At 40.6% G+C, this 8,079-nt stretch overlaps 1 long non-coding RNA gene across 1 annotated transcript in view; it reads right to left on the bottom strand.

Moving 5' to 3' along the window:
* Window positions 1–2,973: 2,973 nt before the first annotated feature.
* LOC109968587 (uncharacterized) overlaps window positions 2,974–8,079 on the bottom strand; it is a 7,088-nt gene continuing 1,982 nt past the window's right edge. Inside the window, exons 2-3 of the long non-coding RNA XR_002276126.1 lie at window positions 3,608–3,699; window positions 2,974–3,005 (exon numbers count right to left, since the gene is read on the bottom strand). This is a non-coding gene — a long non-coding RNA (uncharacterized LOC109968587). The remainder of the gene's footprint in view (window positions 3,006–3,607; window positions 3,700–8,079) is intronic.

Here is an 8,079-nt window from a genome sequence, read left to right as displayed (position 1 = left end):
CTGAGATGAGGAGCAAAACTGTATGGAGGTAAAAACTGAGAATTGAGGGAGGAGCTGTGAATGAAGCCCATTTAGGACTTGATTATTGATCATTGATTAATAATCAAACTGTGTAATGTTTAAATTCATTTTATATAATTTTGAAGATCCACTGAATCATGACAAATAAGAATCCATAACAATGTCATAACAGCATTTTCCCCACAGTAATTCAACCATCAGCCTGGTTGTGAAGCTTTCACAGCTGTTGTAACAAACCCCTGGAACAAGACATGGATGTATATGTGGATTCGAAGAATAATGGTGCACAAAAACAGAAACATGCATTCACAATATGTGCATTAGATTTATAAACATCTGCAAAGCTATACAGTCACAGTCATCCAATTTCCACATGAATTCATAAAAGAATGCTAGCACACCCTAATTTAGTCTTTGTCTGGATATAAACCAGACTCAGGCTGTCCCTGGTTTTGCACTGGCAACCTCATCTTACAGTCCCAAAGTGATTTGAGCTATGTGAGTGAGTCATTTTGTGATTGGTGGCTGCCAGATATCCATTCTATTTAGAAAGTGGCACAGTCATTCTTTTTGTGCATGATGATGCCTTATGTACCCCAGGGTTTTGGTATTTAGAGTTCCATTCCAGAGACATTTTAATACCCTGCTATAAAAAAATATATAGTCTAATAGTTTTTCCTCAAAATTAGGTGAATCCTCCCCTGTGGACCAGCGCCTATTGTCCTGGTGGGCATGTTTGGGCAGAGATCTCAAAACAGAGTTGTAAATGGATGACAAGTTGTGTCTTAGTCCACCACCCCTATTTAGTGAGGGGTGTTCTATTTGAACAAAAATAGCTTCCTTAACTCCTCTCTCAAACCAGTGATGTTCTCTGGAGAGGATCTGGACTTCACTGTCCTTGAAAGAATGTCATTTGTCCTTCAGGTGGAGGTGAACTGCTGATTCTGGTCTACTGGGGTTGACCCTCCTGTGTTTGTGCAGCTGCTGCTTAGTTTCACCAATGTACAAGTCGTTACACTCCTGACTACACTCGATTGCATATAACACATCATTCTGTTTATGTCTGGATGTTTTGTCCTTCAGGTGGACCAGTCTTTGCAGCAGGGTGTTCCCTGACTTAAAGTTGACTGGGATATTGTGTTTGCGAAAGATCTTTTTTAAACTTCTCTGATAAACCAGCCACATTAGGGATAACAGTGTTATCCCCTCTTGTTTCTGGTTTCTCCTTGTTGGTGTTGGGCCTCTTCCTGGCTTTGGTGAAGGCCCACTTGGGCTATCCACAAGCCTTAAGGGCAGAACTGATGAGGCCTTTTGGATGAGAGGTGAAACGTTCCAAGGACACTTCCAACACGTGGACTGCAGGCACCGAGATTCGAATCTCCGACCTGAGTTGGGAGACATTCTAACAGCATTATATATCTCATCTGGCCCGGGAACACCCCGGAATCCTGCCTGAGGAGCTGGCTAACAGCAGCACTCAGGTTGCTACCAGAAGCCAAAATTGTAGCTAACGAGTTGTGAATAACAGTACGTGCCTCACACCATTTCAGTGTTAAACAGTAATTATATACATTGTGTAAAGAAACTCTAGGGTCCGGTTTACATCCAAAAACTGCACACACTGGCATATTTACTGTCAACGGTCAACCTTAGTGAACACTCACTCCTAACACTCAAAAGTTAACTCTGGCTGATCCCAGGTCAGAGGTTTTAAGTATCTGGTTTCATGAAGCATGGTTGAACTTTGTATGTGCATAGTGAGCTACGATTGGCTTTCCGATTTGTCTCATCACAAATTTGATTTGCCCGAGGATGTTTGAAATCAGGATTTCTAGGAAGTGGACTAACACTGCCCCCTTCAACAGAATAACATGAAAATACCCTGTTAGTGACAAACTGTGTGCATACACCAGTCAGTACAGTAGAAGTCTGACATTTTAAGGCATATAAACATTTTAAAAAACATGTTTTGAGTTTAGGGTGTCTTTAAGGGTAAAAGACTATAACCTGAAAATCTTTCCCATTCCAAAATGGTTTTAGCAGAAGGGGTGTGAGCAGCTGTATATGACACTGTCCACTCTGCACATTCAACAGCTAGAGGGGAAAAAGCCCATTCATTTCATTTCCTGAAGTGATAGTTCCTAATCACAACTGAAGGGAGGCAGCTTTGTGGTAGAAGGCTGGACACACACTCACACTATTCATTCCACAAACTCAGTCTAGTGGTGGGCTCTGCAGACTTCCTGGGGACTCACAGATTAGCCTTGGCCAAAGCCACTAATCCCCTCATACACCTATGCACACACACACACACACACCTTTGTACAGCTATCTTTGTGAGGACTATAACTGACATAATGTCCTAATTGTAACCATCACAACTAAATGCTTAACCCAGACCTAACCTTGACCCTAAAACCAAGTCCAAACCCTCAAACAGCTCTTTGTAGGAGTGGCCAAAATGCCCTCATTCCCATGGTATAAAACACAAACTGGTCTTCATACTGTTGGCCATACAAGTGCATACACACAAACACACACCAAACCAAAATTCAGTCAGTACCCCTGCCCTGTGCTGGCCGCACACAGTCTCATTCAAATGAGTCCCTGAAAGGTGATGGGGGATCTACTTCAAAAAAGAAATGAGGGATGGAAACAGTGAGGGGGGTTGTCTCCAGAGGGTTTACTGAAACCTCCCAGCTCTACCTTTAACCCCCGTTCTTTCTGCAGGAACCCACAAATAGAACAAACTTTTACATGCTTTCTGAATTTTGTTAGCGTCTGCTGCATCGGCAAAGTCAGTGATCCAGATTTTAATGTTCTTTCATGGCAGGGGAGGGTTAACTCCTCCACTTGTGTGGGCACACTAGTAGTAAAAGACATGGGCAAGCAAAAGAAGTCTACATGTTTGTTCAAAACATCATCTATGGCTTATCTGTATTTATCCACTTACCCAGTACATACAGTGTTTTCCCATCTGCCACCTGGTGAAGAGTTGGAAATTTTATTTAAAATAAAAATGAGTAAAGACAGAGTTAGAGTGAGGGCAAAGCTGAAACTAAGTAGAAATTACAGCTTTTCTGGAGGGTTACCTGTTAGATACACCTACAAACACAATGACCACATTGTACAGGAATTTATTGGAGTGAAATTTTAATGCACAGCTACACTCAGTACCTACTTAAAATCTATCAACAGTATGTCATAGGCCATTTACCCATGTCATGATACAGCACCAGACAGTGAAGCACCTGCAGTGTGTTTATAGCAGTGAAAGTATGAATAGCTTTATCCAATAAAATAGACGTGTGCTTGCAAATCATTCAAGAAATGTAATACTAAATGGAATGCACCACACTAAATTAACCACAGAGCCATTCAGTGTCACTTGCACTTCACCCAGGTTTAACAACATGTAATCACTCCCTGGCCACAACTTTACCACAAGTATCTGATGGTTTCACAACGACTAAGCTAACTGCGCTGTAACTAAGACGAGGTCACAAGGCCGGAGGTTAAAACCACACTGGCTCCTACTGGGAGATTGGGTTTCCTAAGGTGTGTGTGATTTGCTACTTCAACACACCGTTCAGCACAGTCTTCTCCTGCTGACCACCAGCTCAATATCCTGTGTGGATCCATATGTTGCTTCAGAGATGTCTGCTTCTTTTCTTCTCTCTGTATATATACAAAAGCGTTCTTTTTATTCACTTTGTTTTACCTTATTACCTATTGCATTAGTTTTTTTTTTCTTGTTCTCTCTTTCTCAGTGTCACTTTCTTTACAATAGGATTTTCTGTTTGTCCACTTTTGCACTCAGTCCATCAAACAATGCTGATCTTAGATCCCCAAATGCTGGGGGGAAACCCAGCAGCCAACTAAAAACTAAAACACAAATTCTTTAAAACAAAAAGATGGAGAGAGAGAGAGAGCTGGTCCACTTTTAAAGGATTATGGGTTTTAGCCCCTAAAGAAAGAAAGAGATACCATCCCAAATTGAAAGGATTAGCTTTCTGCCTTGGAAAATGGATGATGGCCTAGAAGAAAAAAGAGGCTGACCTGAGGGTTGAGGTTTAATGACAGGATTATGTTCATTTTGCTTCAGGATTATTATTACATTGAACCTCTTTTGTAGCCTGTAGGTGGTCGGTTATCAAATCTGAGCCCAATACAATTGCACTCTCCATATAAATTATTTCGTAAACTTGTGAAATTACTCAGAAAATTGCAAGAACTTTGTTTTAAGTGAAAATTCAACCTTACAGATAAACAGTAAAGCACCTCCACAGGGATGAGGTCAGGTGACAGTACACCTGTGGCGCCTGTCTTATGAGGAGCGGTGTGCTTGAAACATCTCTCACTGGGAGCTTTCTGTGTAAAACTTTATTCTCAGGTTCAGACCAGCACATTAATTTTTTTAATGTGTTTTTATTCCATGAACTTTTGGCTATAAAGACACTGTACTGTACTTCTTTTAGTGCTACTTAAAAGACTGTATACTCTGCTAGCTGACAGTGAATGGAGTCATGTTTGTGATCTTGCTGGGGAGGCAAAAAGTTGAGGAAGAAGAATAATGGTAGAATGGAAAAGAAGGATGAGGAAGGAGAATATAAAGACAGCAGGAGGCCTCTTGGTATCCATGGAAGTAAATAATGAGAATCTCATGACATAGGGCCTCCAGGAAAGTGTCCCACTTTTCTCTGTACACCTCCTCCCTTTCTCTTCTTCCTTTTATTTCCATCCACCCCTCCTCTTCTTCTCTTTTCCCTGTTGTTTTCATCCATGCTCCTCATAGCCAACTCTCTTTTCTCTTCCAAAATCCTTCCTGCCTTTTTCTCAAACGGCAGCACACATAAGTATGGATTATTCTTAGTGTGATTTACATATAAAAAGTCCCTTTTTAAATCCCTCTAGGAGCAGATCCAAGAAAGTCTTTAATGATTAAACAGAGATTATTGAAATGTCTGCCTTTTGACTCACTCCTGTGTGGAATGTTGTAAATTAAAAGCAAATCTGTGACACAAATTAGCTTTTCTATTTGTGGCTCTGTGGCAAAATAAATACTGCATTTCCTCAGTGTGACCCTTAGGCCTATATCATTATTTATATGGTACTGTTAATTTCCAGTATATCTATGCAGCAAAAACTGACATAGAAAATGTCCTGTTGATCTTGAGCTACTTATTTGCTGCAAGCACAATATAAAAGTTTACAGCTGCACACTCAACAGACCACAAAACCACAAAATCTCTTTCCAGCTCACTGTGGTTTAAGCATCAACTGCTGCTTATGTTGAATTTAAATTGTGTGTATTTTATGGCTCCACTGGACACCATAACAAAACCAGGGAATGCAGCATTTAAATGAAAGAGAAAGAAGGAAAAGGAGGAAGAGAAAGAGACAGAAGCAGAAAAGAGGGGAGGAGAAGGAAGAAGTAGAGGATGAAGACCAAAACAATGATGAAGAAGAAGAAAAGGAAGATGGGAAAGCAGAGGAGGAGGAATAACATTTTGATTTGAAGCAGTTGTAAATAATTTTGACCACAAGGAGGCAGAGAAAACTTCAAAACAAAGACATAATAAATAGCTAGCTTATCAGGTTAAAGGCGTGAGTAACCATCTGGTTAATGTGAAGCAGAAATTTTCAATATAGAGAATGTTAAGTTGATGTCACATTGAATTTTAGGTAAGTGCACCATGTTTGGAGCATAACAATGATTATCAATCATAGATATGTACACAACATATATGCATAAGTTAATTAACAAAATAATACTATCCCATGCTTCAACTAAACCAAAACATCCACTTTAGTGCTCAGTTTGATCACAGACAGGACAGAAATCAATTCATCTGCAGTGTTTGTGTCATCTGCCAGCAGCTGCTAAATATCATTAGCTCCCGAATCGAGAGCTCAGATCAGTGTGCAGAGTCATTTTGCAATCTGTTGTGCTCTTACATGGGATCTCTACAGTAGGTCCATTCCAAGTCAGCTAAGGTTAACCATCAAGTACCACAGTCAGAACAGTGAGATCTACTGTTATCTCATGTGAGAGCGAGAGTGCTCGCACAGAGTTATACAGGGCAGGGCCGCTTTGGTTTTGATGGTTCAGATCATCAAATAAAGTGCTAAAAGCAGCTGCAAAGTAAAATGTGAGATTTCAGTTATTTTCTCAGTACTTTGGGTGAGGTTAGTGTGAGGGCACAGTCTGCCTCCTTCATCCTGTTAGACAGTTACTAAGGCTGGAATCAGAAGAGGAAGAACTCAAACTTTCAAAAGTCACGTAAGTTCGTTTTTTCTGAACAATTCACATTTATGGTTGCTATACCCATCTGAAATCCATTCATTATCTATACTGCTTATCCTAACAAGGGTCGCGTACCCCTCTGAAATTACTTACTAAAATGCATTATGAAATCTGCTCATAAAGGGAGCATGAAGGCTGTTTGTTAATTTAGGTGTCAACTCAAACTAGCTCCCAAAACCTGCTCTGCCCATTACACCCCCCCCCCCCCGATTTCATTCTCTTCTCTCCCCAGAGCCTTAAGTCTCTCTCTTCTTCTTCGACTACTCTCTAAACCTCCTCAGCCCCCTAACCCCTCACCCCCAGATCCCTCCACTATAAAATTCTTTTAGGCTGTTTAGGTGATGATAATACTGGGGACTCTCTCTCTCTCTTTGTGTAGGTCTCCCCTGAATGTATTCCCAACTCTGTGGGTGTATGTATGTCTTTATTGTTATGTGTGCGTCCATGTGTGCTGATGACATCTTGTGCTTATTTAAGATTGTTTATATACTATTGGATTTAGTCAAACCATCGGCTGACTCTACATAATCCTTTCGGAAACATCCCCAGACCTACAAATCTGTGTATATGTGTGTGGTGACCATAATGGATGTGTCTTCGCTTTTGGGTCAGCAGGGGGTAATCCCCAACTCTAGAACAAGGATAATCAGACCCATCACTACGAGTGCAATCCTTCAAGAACACAAAGAAACACAGACTCTTATACAAGTCTGGAGCCTGATGCCCGCAGCTTACTGTACCTTACTGCTTGCACAGTTCCTCTATGCAATATTTAAAACTGGTCCTGTGTGAAGAAAAGTTTGTTCTGTCCAATAATCTATAGCAAACAACAGCAATGTGCACCGCTAACTTCAGTGACAAATACGAAATCTTTCCTGTAGTTGCTTCACAATAAAAGTCTTCATGTGATTTGCTTTGTGCCATATGGAACAAGTACAGTTCTATAGAGAGTGAGCCTCCTGCTGTAAGTGGTGAAAATCAACACACACAGTACCTTTCAACTACTTTGATTTAACTTCAAACTTGACAAAACTCACCAAGTCGATGGGCTGATGACCACAGTTTTATATACCACATAAAGTAGTAGTAATAGAAGTAGTGGTATATCGTTAACCTTTTTTTTTTTTTTTTTTTAACCACTGCATTGATATAGACAAGACACACACAGTAAAAGCCTTTCTCTTGTTTGTGGGTGTGTGCACCCATTAGTAACATTTCTAATGAAGTTTATTCTTTGTCTAGTATTGTGACAGCTGTCATTATTTCCACATCACTCTACCATACTCTACTGTCACTACACATTACAAGCTACACACACACACATATATATACATTTACAGCACATGCAGTGTCCTCATACGCAAAAACAAGAATTTGCACTTTCAGTAAATAGCCTTCATTCACAGACGCTCCACCTTTCATGCCATACAGCATGCACACATCCTTAGAGATGGTCCCATCATGACCTGCTGCACACATACATTCTTCATCCCCCTCTCTCATCACCTCTACAACTGAACCCAACTTTGTTCAGTGTATATATGTTTTAACCACACTCTCCCCTGCTGAGTGACAAATCTCTCTGCCAAAGAAGCAATCCATCAAGACTGCGCACACACACACACACACACACACACACACACAAATCCACTGTGCATTATGAAGATTGAATATCACAGTAGCCTCAGATGATCCAAATCACTTCTCATCCTGAATTCTTCTACAAATGTGCAACAGATACACAGATCACA

This window comes from Monopterus albus, unplaced genomic scaffold (assembly GCF_001952655.1).
Source record: "Monopterus albus unplaced genomic scaffold, M_albus_1.0 scaffold6.1, whole genome shotgun sequence".
NCBI lineage: Eukaryota > Metazoa > Chordata > Actinopteri > Synbranchiformes > Synbranchidae > Monopterus > Monopterus albus.
The sequence above is the reverse complement of the archived record's forward strand: the minus strand, read 5'-3'. Positions and strand labels throughout refer to the sequence as shown.